This window comes from Stegostoma tigrinum, chromosome 11 (assembly GCF_030684315.1).
Source record: "Stegostoma tigrinum isolate sSteTig4 chromosome 11, sSteTig4.hap1, whole genome shotgun sequence".
Taxonomy (NCBI): Eukaryota; Metazoa; Chordata; class Chondrichthyes; order Orectolobiformes; family Stegostomatidae; genus Stegostoma; species Stegostoma tigrinum.
The window spans coordinates 72,699,126-72,716,669 of record NC_081364.1 but is presented as its reverse complement, the minus strand read 5'-3'; the positions used below and the strand labels follow the sequence as shown (position 1 = coordinate 72,716,669).

The 17,544-nt window shown below is 45.6% G+C and overlaps 1 non-coding gene across 1 annotated transcript; it reads right to left on the bottom strand.

Annotated features, from left to right (window-relative positions):
- Positions 1 to 4,564: 4,564 nt before the first annotated feature.
- Positions 4,565 to 4,637, bottom strand: trnat-ugu (transfer RNA threonine (anticodon UGU)). The gene has a single exon. It is a non-coding gene; the product is annotated as a tRNA-Thr (tRNA).
- Positions 4,638 to 17,544: the final 12,907 nt, after the last annotated feature.

Here is a 17,544-nt window from a genome sequence, read left to right as displayed (position 1 = left end):
GGGGCTATTATGCTGCTGGCGTGCGAGAGATCCTGGGTTCAAATCCCGGACGAGCCCAGATTTCTTCTCTTGACATTCACTGAATCACTCAACCAGCTTTCTGAAAAATGAAGCTGCTCTAACATCATTGTGAACCCAGCACAGAGAAACACTTGTTCAAAGCGCGAGTGTTTCCGAATGTGTGCTCCGCAATCTGAATGATTCTGGAGATCGCACGAACTGCAGACAGTGGAGACAGAATTGCTGCAGTGTGGAACTGGAGGAACGCAGCAGGTCAAACAGCAGAGGAGAAGGAGAAAAGTTGACAGTTACGTCCAAGGCCAATCATCAGAATGAATTCTACGCTTAATTATTGGTCAATTATGTATGTGTCAAAGTTCAGGAAGCTGTGAGGCAAAGTGACCGGAGACACTGCTGAACAGGTTTGCGTGATCACTGACGCGTGTGAAGAATGTCATCAAGAAAGATAGATTGGAAAGTTGATATAGTTCTTCTTGGAGAACAGTAAACTGGTCTGAGTAAAGCTTTCCAAGTTGTGAGGGGTATGGACAGAAAAACTCACAGGGTAAAAATGCTCACATGCCTGTAAAGGTCGAGATCGATTAGGCAGAGGTGTAAAGTCATGAGGAAAAGAAGTAAGAATTACATGACAAAGCGCATTTTTATACAACGACTAAGTGGACCTGTAAATCCCTGCCTGACTGCAACAAAGAGGCAGATTCATGCCACACAAAATGGAATTTGATGGTTCTGTGAAAAGCCACAAACCTAAACATAGAAATAGAAAGCGGGGCATAACACCAGCGTTTCACCGGAGGCTCACTGATGATGTTACCTAGAATGGTGACGAAACGTCTGAAAATGAACCTTCCAGCTCAGCGAGCAAACTCACATCCAGAACCTCAACCTGAGCTACAAATCTTCTCAAAACTCACTCGCCACAATGTGCAGAGTTACAGGGAGGAGGCAAGAGAATGATATTAAAACAAACACTCATGTACTTATTGTGGAGACCCAACGCACCCACAGCTAAGGCGAGCTACATGGTCTCCGTCTGCATTTTGACAAATTTTGTGATTCTGACTGGAATCACAGCTCGACCAACAGAATGTGGGAACTTAGACAAAGGTAATACTTACACAAACCTGACATGTCTAAGCCACAGAATATTACATAACAACAGTGAAGATCTTTTGACATCATTCTTTAAGGTCCATGCCACACAACAGATGAAAAGCTGAATACTTGTTGAAAAAGTCATGAGCTAGAGCAACAGAGTGATGCAGCGGGAGCATGCTGGGCCCATACTCCAGCGATGGAAAACTCGAAACCCTTCTCTGCCTTTTGCTACAGGCATATTGCGCTCTGTCCCGCACCCTGTGTTTTGATCAGTTCTCTGTTTCCCACAGCTTCATGTGCCTGAAATAAATATCTCATGTTGATACACTGGCCAAGCTTACAGAGGGGAGGTGACATACTTATGAAGGTCTTCTGCTTTCTCTGTTGTCTGAGATGGGAATAAACTGAGGAAGCTGAAGCACATCAAGTGCAGCTTTTTTTTTCATTTCTGCCAGTAATACCCCATGCCGTTTCAGATGTGAATGATTAGAGGATCAGCAGTGTGAGAGAGCATGGGAAGGCACAATGGTTCCGTGGTTAGCACTGCTGCCTCACAGCGCCACAGACCCTGCTTCAATTCTGCCCTCGGGAGATGGTCTATGTGGAATTTGCAAATTCTTCCGGCTTCCTGTAGTTGTTCTCGTTTCCTCCCACAGTCCAGAGATGTGCAGGTTCAGTGGACAGGCCGGGCTAAATTCCCCGTAGTGTTTGGTTATGTGTGGGTTATGGGAGGAATGGGGTTGGGTGCGATGCTTTGAGGTGCGGTGTGGACTTGTTGGGATGCAGGGCCTCTTTCCACATTGTAGGGATTCTGTGAACATTATGGTGCAGACACCACCATTAGGGAGATATGTCACTGAGAAATACAAGTGATTTTGGGGCACTGTGGCTTGATGGGCTGAATGGCCATGGATTGATGACATCACTCTCCCTGCCTCTGTGAGGGAGCGGGTGGGGGAGAAACATTGGCTCATTTTTAACCCTCCCTTCTGCGTTGTACTGTTTGCTGCCCCGCAACTCAGGGCCGCTGGGGACATCTCTCAGTGAATGAATGTTTCATTCAGATTCTCTTCATCTGGGGCTGCCGGTGTCAGATATCAACTCCTGCTCTGGATGCAGCAAAGAGCATTTTCTCTTTCTGTCTCCCTGTTCCTGGGACGGTTCTATTTGTCCCTTCCGCTGGGACCGGGTTCTCTCCATTGGCAGATGCACCAAATAATTTCATTAAATCAATGCCAAGGTGTTATTTGCAGGGTTGTTGTATACAGATGAATTCTGAACACCAAACAGGCTGCAAAGAAAGATCCCATTTTAAGTTGTTGAAGGGACTAATCTCCAGTTTTGTCTTCTCTCTTTCTCAGCAGCCCTCCAAGCTTCTGTCCGTCTCTGATAAATGTCATTCGACAGAAGTTCAAATTGTCATTTATTACTTGCTGCACAAACCTGATTCCACAGCTCTGCTCCATCCCTCTTCCAGTGCTTGAAAGGGAGTGGTAGAGCATATACCATCTTCCAGCACTACCTGCCCATGGAGGGAAATGATTTAATGCATCTGCCAACGGAGAGAACCCTGTCCCAGCGGAAGGGACAAATAGAACCGTCCCAGGAACAGGGAGACAGAACGAGAAGATGCTCTTTGTGGTTTTCACTGCCTGGAGCAATGGGGAATAATTGTCCAATCAACATGTTCAGATATGTTATTACACAACTCTGGAGCAGCTGGAGCTTAAACTCTGGTCACCTACACCTGAGGTAGGGACACTACCACTGCCTGAGTGGCATCTGATTTATTGTTAAGTGGGATTCATCAGACTGGGTCATTAGTCTCGTGGTCTGATTGTCACTTCAGCTAGATGTCGACAGTGCAAGAAGTTGCAGGTTTGAACCCTGTGTGAGGCTTTATTGCCTTTGACATGTGTTTCATTTTAATGTTTGGGAGAACATGGAGGCGGCTCTTTATGAAATCAATTTCAGATTATGATCGAAAGCCTCTTTGCTGTGAATATATTACATGCATCCACTTCACCTGAGGAAGGAGCCACACTCTGAAAGCTCCTGATTTCAGACAAACCTGTTGGTCTGTAACCTGTTATTGTGTGAATTCTGACTTTATATCACATTCGGAGGAAAATTAGTCAAGTTTTAAACCATGTCTGCTCACAGTCAACTGGCTTCCTCATTGGTGATGATAAGCGCTATGTAAATGCAATTATGTCTCGTTCAACTGTCCTTAAATGAAAGTATTTGTTTACTGACCTTAGTGAATGGAAAGAAATTCTTGCTATCAGATTAATCAAACTAGCAAACCCCATCACTACCCACCCCCAACATTATAAACTGCTCCAAAGTTGCCAGCTGGTCGGTGGAAATGTGGAAAGGAAACAAAACTGCTAACCCAGTCTCCAGCTTCGTAAATCTTTCATCACACTTTGTGATTCAGACTCAAGGGAAAGCAAAGGATCAACTTTCTGATTGAGCAGAATAAGGCAAGGCACCTTTCCCTTCTTTAAGGCACGGGGACATTGATTCTGATGCTCTCGGTGTCATTAGCTGATCTGAGACATCGAAATAGTCAGAATTCAATGTAAAGGTCAGGAATACAAGTAGAATCTCGGCTCTGGCACGATCAGATACTTGGGAACAGACAAGAAGTGGAAAGGCTCGAAGGGAGGTAGTCCTGCGTTCAGGAGAGCTGGCTTCTTGTGACATGGATGTCTCTGCAGTGGGTGGAATAAGACTCTTTCTGTGTCTCCACAATGAATGTCCCAGACTTCGTTTTGGAAAAGTAAAACTGGCAAAAGACGATTGCTATTCTTGTGAAATCACAATCTCAATCTGAAATTTCATTGCCCATCCCTCATTACTCCACAGATAGAGGTGATGAGCCACTTTCATGAGCTTCTTGGCATGTAAGTAGAGCCCCTTTGCCATCGGGGAAGAAATTCCAGGATTTAGGCCCAGGTACACTGAAGAAACAACGGTGTGTTTCCAACTCAGAATGGTGAGATGCTTGGGCAGGGGGGAGGGCGTGTGGGTGGTAATTTTCCTTTGTATGTTCTGTCATTGTCCTTTTAGACTGAAGGAAACTCTCCCTGGGCTGATTCTGGCCGATTTAGAGTGAGTGTTCTCTTTGTAACCAGGAACTTGTTTACAGCAACAAAAGGGAGCATTCGGCGGCTGCCCCGGATTTGTGCTCCTCCCCGTTGTTCATCTGCCACTCTGCAGTTTACACTGCTTCACCTCGCTCTTCCGGCCAAACATCACTCACATCAGCTGCATCCCGCCATTCCGAATGGTCTGCCTCAAACACGTGGAAGGGCAAACAGGAGCGTAGAATTTCAGGGACATTTCTGGCCTGTGGAGGAAATGATATAGTCATAATTTCAGATAATCTTTTCAGGGCACCTTTCGATCTTGGAAGCAGAAGATGTATAAAAATTACCAAAGGCCTCAATGAGACTTGAACTCATGACCCCTGGTTTACAAGACCAGTGCTCTAACCACTAAGCTATGGAGCCAGAAACACAGGTGCAGGAAGAGAGTCTCATGTATTAGAAATGACAAAGTATTAGATAACTGGAGATGATTATAATCAAGATGTAACAAATCCAAAACACAGGAGAGGGGCATCACATGCAGAAGGACGGGAGAACGCAAGGCTGAATCAGACAGTGTCCTGAGTGACGTAAACAGATCTTTCCTGCTAGTCCAGTGATTCAGTGCTGTCACTGTCATAGCCTGTTAATGGTTATCATTTACAGTAATAAATATGAAATATTGACTGATCTTTAGAAGCAGAATTACGTCACTGGTCAGTCAAAATCGATTCACTCCATGTTACAGTTCCACATCAGCAATGCCAGCTGAAACTGCCTGGCGTGCAATAAGTTTAAAACAAGAATAGAGGGGAGGTCAGGAAAAGTGAAGTGCGATGGTAGTTTGTGAGAGGTGACTGTAGGCCAAGTGGAGCCAGGCTCAATGTGGGTGAGTGAAGACCAGTCTTCCCTTTTTATCCTGGTATACAGATCACATTAGATCAATCACACAAGGACCCTCCTTTGTAAGTTGTCCTTTGCACATCACAACTCGGGTCAGTGCCTCGAGGGGCTCGGATACTTTTAATGTGGCAACTAACTCAGGTCAGTGGTGCACAAACTAATCTGTGTCAGGACACTATTTAAACGGGCCACCACTCATTGCAATGACCCAGAACTATGCAGAAAGAGGAAGAACACCAATACAAAATCTTCGCTTTGAATGGATATCCCTGCAATTTCATCCGCAAGTGCTGACTAAACAGCAAAACGAAGAGGGCACATTATGCCCTAACACACTGGACACACTGCCACACATCAGGAACATATCAGAACTGACAACTCCTATGAACACTGGGAATTACGGTTGCACACAAGCCCAAAGCTATGCTACGACAAACATTCTCAAGGATGAACGACCCCATACCCACGACATGCAGAACTGACATTGTTTACAAAATAGTGTGCAACGATTGCCACAAACATTATATCAGACAGACAGGAAGGAAACTACCCATCAGTGTGCATGAACATCAGCTGGCAGCAAAATGAAATGACAAACTTTCCCTAATATCAGTACACCCGGATAATGAAGGCCATCAGTTTAACTGGGACAACAGAACGGTAGTAGTGCAATCCAAACACAGGCACACATGGGAATTCCTAGAGGCATGGTTCTCAATCCATAATGCAGTCGGTAAACACATAGAATTGGACCCCATATGCGACCCACACAGAACAGAATGCGAAATGACAGAAGTCGCTGGAACAGACTGGGCAGGATAAATTCCAACTGGAGGAGAACAACATTGCTTCATCGGAAGTCTCACTCATGACGTTACCTCGCATGGTGACGAAAAGTCTGAATGAAAACACGGCCCACCTGGGCGAGCAGGTTTACCACTTTACTTGTTAGCTTTACCGTTTAATGTGTGGCTCAGTGTCAGTCTTTGTGATATGATACACATACTGTTCTACCTGCTTCTCTCGCTGGACACAAGGTTACCTGAAGTAAGGCAGCTTTATGTGCAACACAAGCAGTTTCTCCTGACAATGGGTACCGTGACCATGAGGTGGGATATGAAATATGGAGGACAGTGAGCTGAAGTAGCCCCACGCTCATGTTACTCATTTACCTTTCAATTTCAATTTTCAATTTCCAAAAACCCAGCGATCCAATCATTTCAGCTGCTGGGAACCTGACAAAAACAGCATTGGGCAGACATTCCCCTTCGGGAGTGTCTGTCAATTTGCAAGGGTAGAAAAGCTGTCAACTTCACTCGAGCGAGAGAGGATACAATATTCCAAACTTCCAATTCAAATTCAGATGCCGTATCAATTACACCACTGGCTCCACACGTCTTGCTGCAGCTTTCATCCTGTCGATTGTGATGTAATCAGGGATACTGGCGGAAAAACCATTTGCAAGGTGAATATCCTGCAAAATAATCACCGTGACTGCTGCACTTCAATGTTCTCCACTTTGTGAAGCGGTGAATGTCACTGGCAAACTAAACACATTAGCCCTCACATGCCTGCTTCACTGTCACCTGTTTCTTTGCCACCTGTTTCTCTGCTGGAACTTGCCATTGTTTTACTCACAGTCATTGCAAAGTTCTGCCTCACATATCTTTTTTTATTAAATAGTCTGCTCGCAACTGAAAAACATCCCCTGGTCTTGAAATCTCTCATTCTTGGGAAATGACGACCACAACTCATACTATCTACATGTCTCATTATTTATGAACTTCTGACAGGCCGCCTCTCAAGAGAAAAGTCAAAGTCTATCCAACCTTTCTTTATAAATCAAACCTTCCATACCAGGCAACATCCTGGTAAACTTCTTCTTAACACTCTCCAGTTTCATAATGTGCCCCCTGTAACTGTGCGACAGAAACCGCACACTGTATTCCAGAGGGAGTCTCATCAACATCCTGTGCAACCTCAATATGACTTCCCAACTCCGAAACTGAATCGATTGAGCAATGAAGGCTGGCGTGCCAAAAGCATGTTTAACCACTGTCTAAATGGAATGTAAACTTCAAAAAATCATGTACCTGGATCCCCTAGGTCCATGAGTAGGCGCCTTAACAGTGAGACAAAGTCTGTGGGAGGATAAAGAATAGTTTTGAATTTCTTTGACCTCACATCTAAAGAAATTTATTGTACACATGTAGCTGAATAAGATCAACAATTCATTCTCCGTGAAGAACGATAAATGAACCTGAACATTTTTCAATTAAAAAGTAAAGTTAGACCCTCTCGAGTTGGAAGGAAGCTATCGCTGTTCTGTTTCTGAGCTTATATTACCCAACAAGTTCTGCACCATGTCATTCATTCTCCATATCCTGATACATTAACTTTGGATCACTCTCCAAAGGTATCAGTAACTATTACCAATCCTCAGTTACATCTGGAGAATTTGATGTTTGACCTTTCTGAACCAGTGTAGGTCGTGTGGTGAAGTCGCACTTGCAATGATGTTAGGTGAGGAGTTACCATATGATCGTGAAAGATTAGTGATGTTTTCCAAAAGAACAATTTAAATGTTTTCACATTTTTGATTCAATCCAATGATCTGACATATTACACAAGGTTGTCACAAAACAATATTTGATACCAGGCACTTATTAGGACAAGTGACCCAAAACAGGCCAAAGAAGTAGGTTTCAAGGAATATCCTGAACAAACAAGGGGGCTTTGAAAACCAGGGATGTTTAGGGAGTAAATTCAAGAGCTTATGGCCTTGGGAACGGAAAACATGAAAAAGGTGGGAGAGTTAAAACCAGAAATCTACTGGAGGTTGGAAGTCAGGGAGAACAAATGTCTTGAAGGAAAAAGCAAAAGACCAGTAGATGCTTGAAAGTAGTAACACAAACAGAAATTGATGTAAAACTCAGCTTATCTGGCACTGCTTGTGGAGAAAGAGCAGCATTATTGTTTTGTGTCCAGTGACCTTTCTTCAGATATATCTCAGAGTGTTTTGCAGCTGGAGGGACTATCAAACAACAGAGGTGTGATGACAAAATTTCAAAATAAGGATAAGAATTTCAATACCTTGATGCTTTGCCACCCAGAAAATATCTATGTTAATGAGCACAGGATGGAAAAACTTGAAGGTGTTGAAATGGGTGAGAATAAACACACGGGCAGCAGATTTTTGGTTCATTTCAAGATTTCAGGGAAGTTGAATTAAGAAGCCGGCCGGGAGTGTGTTTGGGGACTTAAGTCGAGAGGGAACAAAGGAATGGATGAGAGTTTCAGCAGCAGATGAACTGAGATGCTGTTGAGGTTGAAATTGTATGTGGTCTTTGTGATAATGGGTGTGGGAGTGAGTAAAGTGGTTGGAACCACATCTTGGGGTGAAATATTGCACCATGACTGTAAGCAGTGTGTTACCAGCCAGTTACCAGGGGCAGGGATGGAGTCAGTGGCGAGGGAGTGGAGTTTGGCTGCTAGCCTGGATTGATATTTAGCATTGTCTATTTAAATGTGATCGCTACACTTTTTCAAACGGGAACGGACTTGGCAGCAGAACTAATTTGTGAACCAACTGTCAGCCTTATTGAGACAAAGTGTGGAGTTTATCTGTTATGAAGTAAATTACAGTGACAAACTCAGACAACTATTTACAGTTGAATGTGGATTATACTGCTAAAGTCAATAACTAGGCAGTAGAGCAGTGAAACAACTTATTGGACTTTTTGCAGCCTCGGTCTTCAAACATTTTCTTCTGTCTTGGGCTTTTATCTTCTGATTCTCGTTGCTTTCCATTGCACAGACCTTTCTTGGGAATCTCTTTTATGCTTGTTCTTTTTTGATTAAACTCCCTCTCTGCCCAATCACATTTCATATGAACAACACTCACCTCACTTAACCACGAGATGTTCATCATATTCATAATTATTCTCTTTACATCTTGCCTGAGGACTGCTATACCAGCATTTATTACCCTTATTTCACCGCCATTTCTCTATTCGCTGACAGAGCAGTATCAAGAATATCTTTAGCTTTGAGCTGCAGGAAGCCTTTTCAATCGCGACTGATTAAACAATCACAAAAGAACTGGAATGTTGTAAATCAGGAACAAAAACAAAGTTGCTGGAAAAGCTCAGCACGTCTGGCAGCATCTGTGAAGGTAAAAAGACAGAGTTAACGTTTCGGGTGCAGGGACCCTTCCTCAGAGCAACTTATTAAAACCCCAGGATCGCTAATGTAACAATCTTTCTCATCCAGTTGTCAGTCTCATTTGTCTCAAAATGCAACATTGTGACGACGATCATTCGCTGCTTGCAATGCCAACACGAAGCACCGCGCATGCTCCAGCCCACAATGGCGTCTGGGTGATTGATGTCAGTGCGAGACCAATAGGAGCATAGGTTGTCCATGCGTGACCGGGCGGATATCGCCCAATCGGAATGAAGAGAGGGCGGGATCAGTGAAAACCACGTGATCACCCACGAGAGCGGTGCAGAGTCGCTGAGATAATACGAGCCGCAGATGTTGAAGCATTCGAGATATCACGGTGTGCAGTTGGATGAACACAGCGGATCAAGCAGCAGGAAAGCTGACGTTTCCGGCCTAGGTCCTTTGCTGACACCAAGATTTGTGCAATTGAGATAAGAGCAGGCCACGGTAAAGAAAGCAAAACGGCAGAAAGCGGGAGGGAAGTGATATTCAAGATAATGAAATGTGAGGCTGGATGAAGACAGCAGGCCCAGCAGCATCTCAGGAGCACAAAAGATGACGTTTCGGGCCTAGACCCTTCATCAGAGAGGGGGATGGGGTGAGGGTTCTGGAATAAATAGGGAGAGAGGGGGAGGCGGACCAAAGATGGAGAGAAAAGAAGATAGGTCGGGAGGGGATAGGTCAGTCCAGGGAAGACGGACAGGTCAAGGAGGTGGGATGAGGTTAGTAGGTAGCTGGGGGTGCGGCTTGGGGTGGCAGGAAGGGATGGGTGAGAAGAAGAACCGGTTAGGGAGGCAGAGATAGGTTGGACTGGTTTTGGGATGCAGTGGGTGGAGGGGAAGAGCTGGGCTGGTTGTGTGATGCAGTGGGGGAGGGGACGAACTGGGCTGTTTTAGGGATGCAGTTGGGGAAGGGGAGATTTCGAAACTGGTGAAGTCCACATTGATACCATTGGGCTGCAGGTTTCCCAGGCGGAATATGAGTTGCTATTCCTGCAACCTTCGGGTGGCATCATTGTGGCATTGTGGCACTGCAGGAGGCCCATGATGGACATGTCATCTAAAGAATGGGAGGGCGAGTGGAAATGGTTTGCGACTGGGAGGTGCAGTTGTTTGTTGCGAACTGAGCGGATGTGTTCTGCAAAGCGGTCCCCAAGCTCTGCTTGGTTTCCCCAACGTAGAGGAAGCCACACCGGGTACAGTGGATGCAGTATACCACATTGGCAGATGTGCAGGTGAACCTCTGCTTAATGTGGAATGTCGTCTTCGGGCCTGGGATAGGGGTGAGGGAGGAGGTGTGGGGGCAAGTGTAGCATTTCCTGCCGTTGCAGGGGAAGATGCTGGGTGTGGTGGGTTTTGAGGGCAGTGTGGAGCGAACAAGGGAGTCACGGAAAGAGTGGTCTCTCCGGAAAGCAGACAGGGGTGGGGATGGAAAAATGTCTTGGGTGGTGGGGTCGGATTGTAGATGGCGGAAGTGTCGGAGGATGATGTGTTGTATCCGGAGGTTGATGGGCTGGTGTGTGAGAACGAGGGGGATCCTCTTTGGGCTGTTGTGGCGGGGGCGGGGTGTGAGGGATGTCTTGCGGGAAATACGGGAGACGCGATATTCGTATGGGTTTGGAAGTTTTACAAACACTTAGTGCACGTCGGAAAGCACACACATTTGAAACTCCCAGACTCACGTTTGCAGAAAACAAATCAATGCCTCAAATGGCGATAGGCCCGTGTGACCGGCACCATCTTTATTGGGGGCAATGATCCGCCAGGCGCATGTGCGGCAGCGTTGAAACTTTGAAAGGGCCGAGGTGAAGCTGGGCGCATGCGCAGCCGCCTCTGGCTGAAAGTGAGAGAACAAGGTGTGGGGCTGGAGGAACACAGGACAGGCAGCATCAGAGGGGCAGGAAAGCTGGCGTTTTTGGGTCTAGACCCTTTAGAAATGGGGGAGGGGAAAAGGATTCTGAAATAAATGGGGGGAGAGGGGGAGGCAGGTGGAGAGAAGACAGAGAAGTTAAAGAAGTGGGGATGGAGCAGTGTTTCAGTTGTTCCATGGGGACTGTGACTCTGAGGTTTTCAGTGCTTGATTATTGAAGATGTAAGGACAAGTTGGGAGACTAGTAAATATTACAGGTTAGTTTCAGTGTCTGAGCTGTCTGAAGGAAGAGGTGTAGGAGGGATACCCCATGCTCCATTCCTGGGAGCTGGTGGAGACGATGTGTTGTGAACCCACCCTCCTGCCCACCGAGACCGTGGGGATTCCATTTGTTCCGGCTCGATATAAAAGGGAGATGGCATCAGGGGCACAGTTTCTGAGCTGTGCCAGATTCGAATGGTACTGACAGTGGGGTGAAAGTGAGAATTACCCTTCACTGAACATTGCTCCTTACTCTGTCGGTGGGATGTGTATATTTTGAAATCTCCACACAGGTCGTCCTGGTTCTCTCTGGCTCATTCCAGGGCCCTCCCCATTCGGCGGGGGAAGGTGGGTGAGGGAACTGATGTGGGGAACACCACCGCCCTGCTTGGCCTTTTCTATCCTATTCCAGGCTGTTCCTCCTGGAATGAGGGAAAGGGACGGAGGGAATGAAGGTGAATGTGCATGGCCCTGCTGTTAGTGATGGTGTAGGTGAGGGGGAAGTGGTGAGGTGTCCGGATTGAATCAGTCGACAATGTTGGATCAATGCAGTGTTTTCAGTGTTGGGGAGTATGTTTACTAGTCAGCATTCTAAAGTTGTGAACACATCCTTCCATGACACAGTCTCTCAATCTCCCCCTCTCTGTCTGTTTATCCAACCCACCCCATTTGTTTGTATTTAAAGTGATTCCCCAACATCTCGCTCTGGCAGTGATTTTCACACCGATGGCACCCCTTGTCATGGCAGATTGCAGATATGGAGCTGTAAATGGATGGGAGCCCCACATCCTGTCACTTCCAGCATGGGCTGCAAGTTTCCCCAGGCTGGGAGGTGATTTAACACAGCGTGACCGGTCACTGCACTGGGGTGGTCTGTACAGGTCCACACTCTGGGAAGGTAACTGCTCCGGGTTTACAGATCAATGCACTGGTGTGGTCTGCACAGACCCCGTGCTGGACTAATATATCTATTTGGCTGGTGAGGTCTGCACAGTGTCCCACTCTGGACAGATTGCCGGGTTGTATGGAGCAGGACACAAGCCTGGACTGCGCAGTGCTCCATGCTGAACAGATATTTCATCTGGGTTTGTGGTGTCTGGGCTGGTTCTGTGAGGTGGATTGAGAATGTGAGATAACTGACCACTTCAGCTGATCTGGCAATGCCTTTAATTTGTATTTGCCAGTTGTGTTGAGTTTGGGGAGAGATTTCCACCGCGAGGCTGAGTGGGTCTGAACAAAACTGATGGGCAGAAGGGCCTTTGTGATGTGGATCTTTTATGACTCCATCACATTCTGTAACCGTCGTTCCCAGGAAAATTCTGTATCCAACATTATTTGTGAACAGTTGGATGCCAGTTAATTGAACAAAAGATAAGATCCCGAGGGGAAAATGTTCCATTCCAGAGAGAAGGAGACTCTGTTTCAAAGTCCCCTCAGGCAGTTAATGGGGTGAATAAATTTTCCCTGTGTTCATGTTTCTTCAGAAACAAAAATTGACCACAATTTGGACCAAAAGACTGAAATTTCCATCCTTCGTTTGTCTTCAAGGAACTGGGAGACAATCCTTCAGGACAGCAACGTCTTCACCCTCTATATCAGGAACTGTAAGGAAATGACCTGTGCCTGCTCTCGAGTGATTGAGTTTGTGGGAATGTTCTAGAAGCCATCCGTCCTTATGGATGTGTTTGTGTCTTTCAGGAGGGAGAGTTTCTTGTATTTTATGTTCGGTTTTTTGTAAAATAAAACAAATTGAGACATTACTACGGGTTATTTCAGCTTCTTTTTTTCAGTAAATCAGCGATACATTTGAAAATGTCACTGGGTCCTCAATCAAACTGAAAACTTTGCCTCCAGCCTGATGTATATTTTATGTGTTTTCCTTCCTCACAGTTAACGTAGTGACGATCTACATCCGGCTTTATAAGGATTGTGGATTGTCTCCATGTGTCAGACGTTAACTGGGGGCCATGGCATTGGCGGATCTCCTGGTCGTTATCCTCGACCTGGTGTTGAGACACATTCCCATTGTTTATCGGGAATAGTTTTATTTCCTGTTGTCCATCCCCGTGTGTAATATCCGCGCCGTCCTGCTTTATGCAGCCACTGACTGTTCTGTCTGGTTCACCGTCACTTTCACCTTTGATCGATTTGTGGCCATTTGTCGCCAGGAGCTGAAAAGTAAATATTGCAGTGAGAAAACGGCGGCTGTGGTTCTGGGAACAGTGACTGTGCTGAGCTGTTTAAGGAAAATTTTCTGGTATTTTATGCTCATAGCTCTCTATTGGCTGGGGAACCTCCCCTGGTTTTGTGAGGGAACAGACGGTGTTTCTCACTCTTGTCTGGGTCACAATCGAGTTCCTCCACCACATTCTAACCCCGACTCTCCCATTTCTCCTGATTCTGCTGCTCAATGTTTTCACCGTCAAACACATTTTAGTGACCAGCAGAGCCCGCAGGAGACTCCGGGCTCACACCAATGAGGACGGTCAGGGTGATAAAGAAATGCATAGCTGAAAAAAAATCGATTACTTTACTGTTTGTGATCTTGACCAATTTCATCTTGTTCTGGTCAACGTTAATGGTGTATTCCATATTGTACTGGATCTGGTTGATTGGCTATGCCTCTGTGACTCTGTATTCCTTTGTTCAGGAATTGGGCTCTATGCTGCAGCTCCTCAGTTCCTGCACAAACACCGCGATTTATGCCGTGACCCAGACTAAGTTCAGGCAGCAGCTGAAGAATGTGCTGAAATATCCCTTTACCCAAATTCATCAATCAATCAAATTCACTCATTAATCAATCCATCCAGGATTTTCTCATTTCAGTTCAATTTTCCAGCAATAAAGCAGCCTGTCGCTATGGTAACAGGCTGAGGGTAGTGCTGGTTTATCCAACCTTATCCCACAGCGGGTTACAGGGAAACATTTCAATGTTTCTCTTATCTGAGGAGCCAGTGAGAAAAGATACCATTCCAATGACTATATCTATAACTTCAATGTGTAATTAATAAAAATATTCAATTAAAAAGTTCCAAGTCGCAGAGTATTGTTGTCAGTTTTTGTATTAAAGAAACTGAGCAGGACAAAGACAGATTCGGCCCGAGGTCCTGGTCCTCAGGGAAGGGAATGGGAATCAGGATTGAGCTCAGGAGTTGTGTTCAAGTCACTCTGTCCTTGCGTTCACCTCTGGGTCACCCACTCTGACCTGGCCTTGACAGAATTCATCTTCTCCACCCCCCCCAACCTTGTTCCATCTAACTCTATATCTCCTACCGAATCTCATCATGATGTCTCGATGTCTGTCTGTCTCCTCATGCTTTTTCTCCATCTTTTTCACTCTACCTGTCTAACGTTTTCTTCTTCACGCTCTGCCTTTTCACTCTCTCTACCTCCCAATCTTCCCCTCTCTCAGTTTCCTTTTACCCATCCATGCCTCTCTTTGTCTATTCCTCTCTCATCTTCCATTGCTGTGGGAACTGTTTGCTTTGAGGTAACAGCATGTTGCTAGGGACCACGCTGTGAGTGAACACAAACCCTGTTGCTAAGAGAACAGTGCAATGGTGGTGCAGGAGGCTGGTTGCAGGGGAACAAAGTGTGTGGAGCATCACTGGCCCCTGTCACCGGAACAGTGTGATGATGGGACTAAAGGTCGGTGTCTGTGGAACAGTGTGGGATGGTGCCACAGGCCTCTGCTGTGTGAAACATCCAGGTATGGGTCTCCAGGCCATTGCCAAGGGAAAAGTCTGAGTGTTTTAATCTGATATTAAACATATGAATAACCAAAGTGCAAACAGGGACAACAGCTTGTGATTGATGCAGCTAAGACATCACCCACAGAGCAGAACATGATCTGAGCTGTACAGTCCTGTCCAGCGGGGGCTGTGAATGGAGATGGGTAATTAGAGCCATAACAGGAGGGAGGCAGCTCAGTAAGTATTCCCAGAACCAGTGCTGATGGAATATAGGACATCATTGCATTGCAGAGCTATTTGCTTCCATCCCCAACACGAAGTATCGAGTTGATGACTCAGCGTTCTGATGTAGTTTGATCTATTATGTCTCACGGACCTAGAAACAGTGAAAAGTTTTGTTTTGCATGCAGCACAGGCTGATCACACAAGCGTATTATGTGTATTTTCTTATCGTGGCCTCTTCCTGAGAACCTTAGTGACATGGGTGTCAGTCTTGAAATAATTTGACTCACTCCATGTTCAATTAGGAAGCGGCTGAAGGAACTGGATATTACAAAACCTATCGGTGTCGACAACCTTTCAGCAATAACACTGAAGGGTAGCGATCCAGAGCTGGCCTGGCCATGATCCAAGCTGGCATTTACCCAGCAATGTGGGCAATTTCCCAGGAATTTCCTGAGCAGAAAAGACATTTTAAAAAAGCCCAGTCGTGTCGACTTGCATCCAATCTCTCAAAAGTTCAGTGAAGTGATGGAAGGGAAGTGGACGGTGTTCTAAAGCATCACATCGTCAACAATAAGCTGCTCATGGGTACTCGATATCTTCTAATGTTTGCTGTTTTTGCTCATAGTCCCCACTTACATCTTGTTTTAGATTTATCGCCCTCCTTCCGCACCTTCTGGCAGGAAGATGACATTCAACCACAGTCACATCAAACAGGAGCGCTCAGATATCCTCACTGTCACATACACAGCTACAAACACACAGATAGTTCTCCAGAGGTAGGTACACACAGAGCCACACACATTTAGACATACACAGACACACATACGCACAAACACATTTATACAAACACACATGCACGGTCGCACACATATTTACACATACACATACATTTATATATATATATATATATATACACACACATTACATACATGCACATATATACACAGAGGGAGGTGCACACATCTCTACATACATACATTTACACAGGCTCACACAGATACATTTATGTACACATCTCTACACGCAGGCACAGACAAAGTGAGAAACACACAGACAGACACAAACTGAGGTGCAGACATACAAATAGATACTGACACACACATACAAACACAAACACGCAGAACCACAAAAACGCAAGCAGACTCACTGACACACATACATATATACACACAGACAAAGTAACCAAACCAGGTAGAAACACAACGTACACATACAGATTCTGTGTGAAGTAACTGACACTGCGCTGAGTTGAACCATATAATGGTTATGTCAGTCCAATAATTCCCAGCTTTTACTGATAAATGTCAGTGAGAACGTGGGGCAGTGCTGTGATGTCTCTTGGCTATTGCCAGCGAGGAGGTGAATATATTTATTAAACTCATGATCATTTGTACAATTAACAAACATCCATTTGTACAACAGATCCATGCAATCAATTGACGTCCATCTGTGAAATAGTCGGAAATTGCACAACACCAGGTTATGGCCCAACAAAGTAACTGAATTCACAGATAATATCAGAGATAACGGGAACTGCAGATGCTGGGGAATCCGAGATAACAAGCTGTGGAGCTGGATGAACACAGCAGGCCAAGCAGCATCTTCGGAGCAGGAAAGCTGATGTTTCGGGCCTAGACCGTTCATCAGAAATTGGGGAGGGCAAGGCGGTTCTGAAGTAAACAGGGAGAGAGGGGAGGAGAGATCGTCTGAGGTTTGCCCTCTTAACTTCTATTGGTCCCGCGCTGACATCAATCAACGCCTTATCACTATTTTCACCTCCACACCGAGGGAATACCTGACAAAGCACGCAGCATAGTCTTGGTGACTGCTTCACAGCACATCTATGTTCTTCTCACAAAAAAGACTCTGAACTACCTGTTGCCTCCCACTTTAATGCACCACCCTTCTCCCTGGCCAACATCTGTGTCTCTGGCTTGCTGTAGTGTTCCAGCAAAGCCCAATGCAAGCTGGAGGAACAAAGATTTCCACTCGGGGACCCTACAGCCCTCCGGACGCAATATTGAGTTCAATATTTTTAGGGCCTAAACTCTCCCATGTCCCAGCCCCCCACCCCACACTCCAGGCCTTGTTATCACATAGCCTGCCATTACACACACACTGTTGTTAGTCAGTAACATTCCCAATGAACAACTATT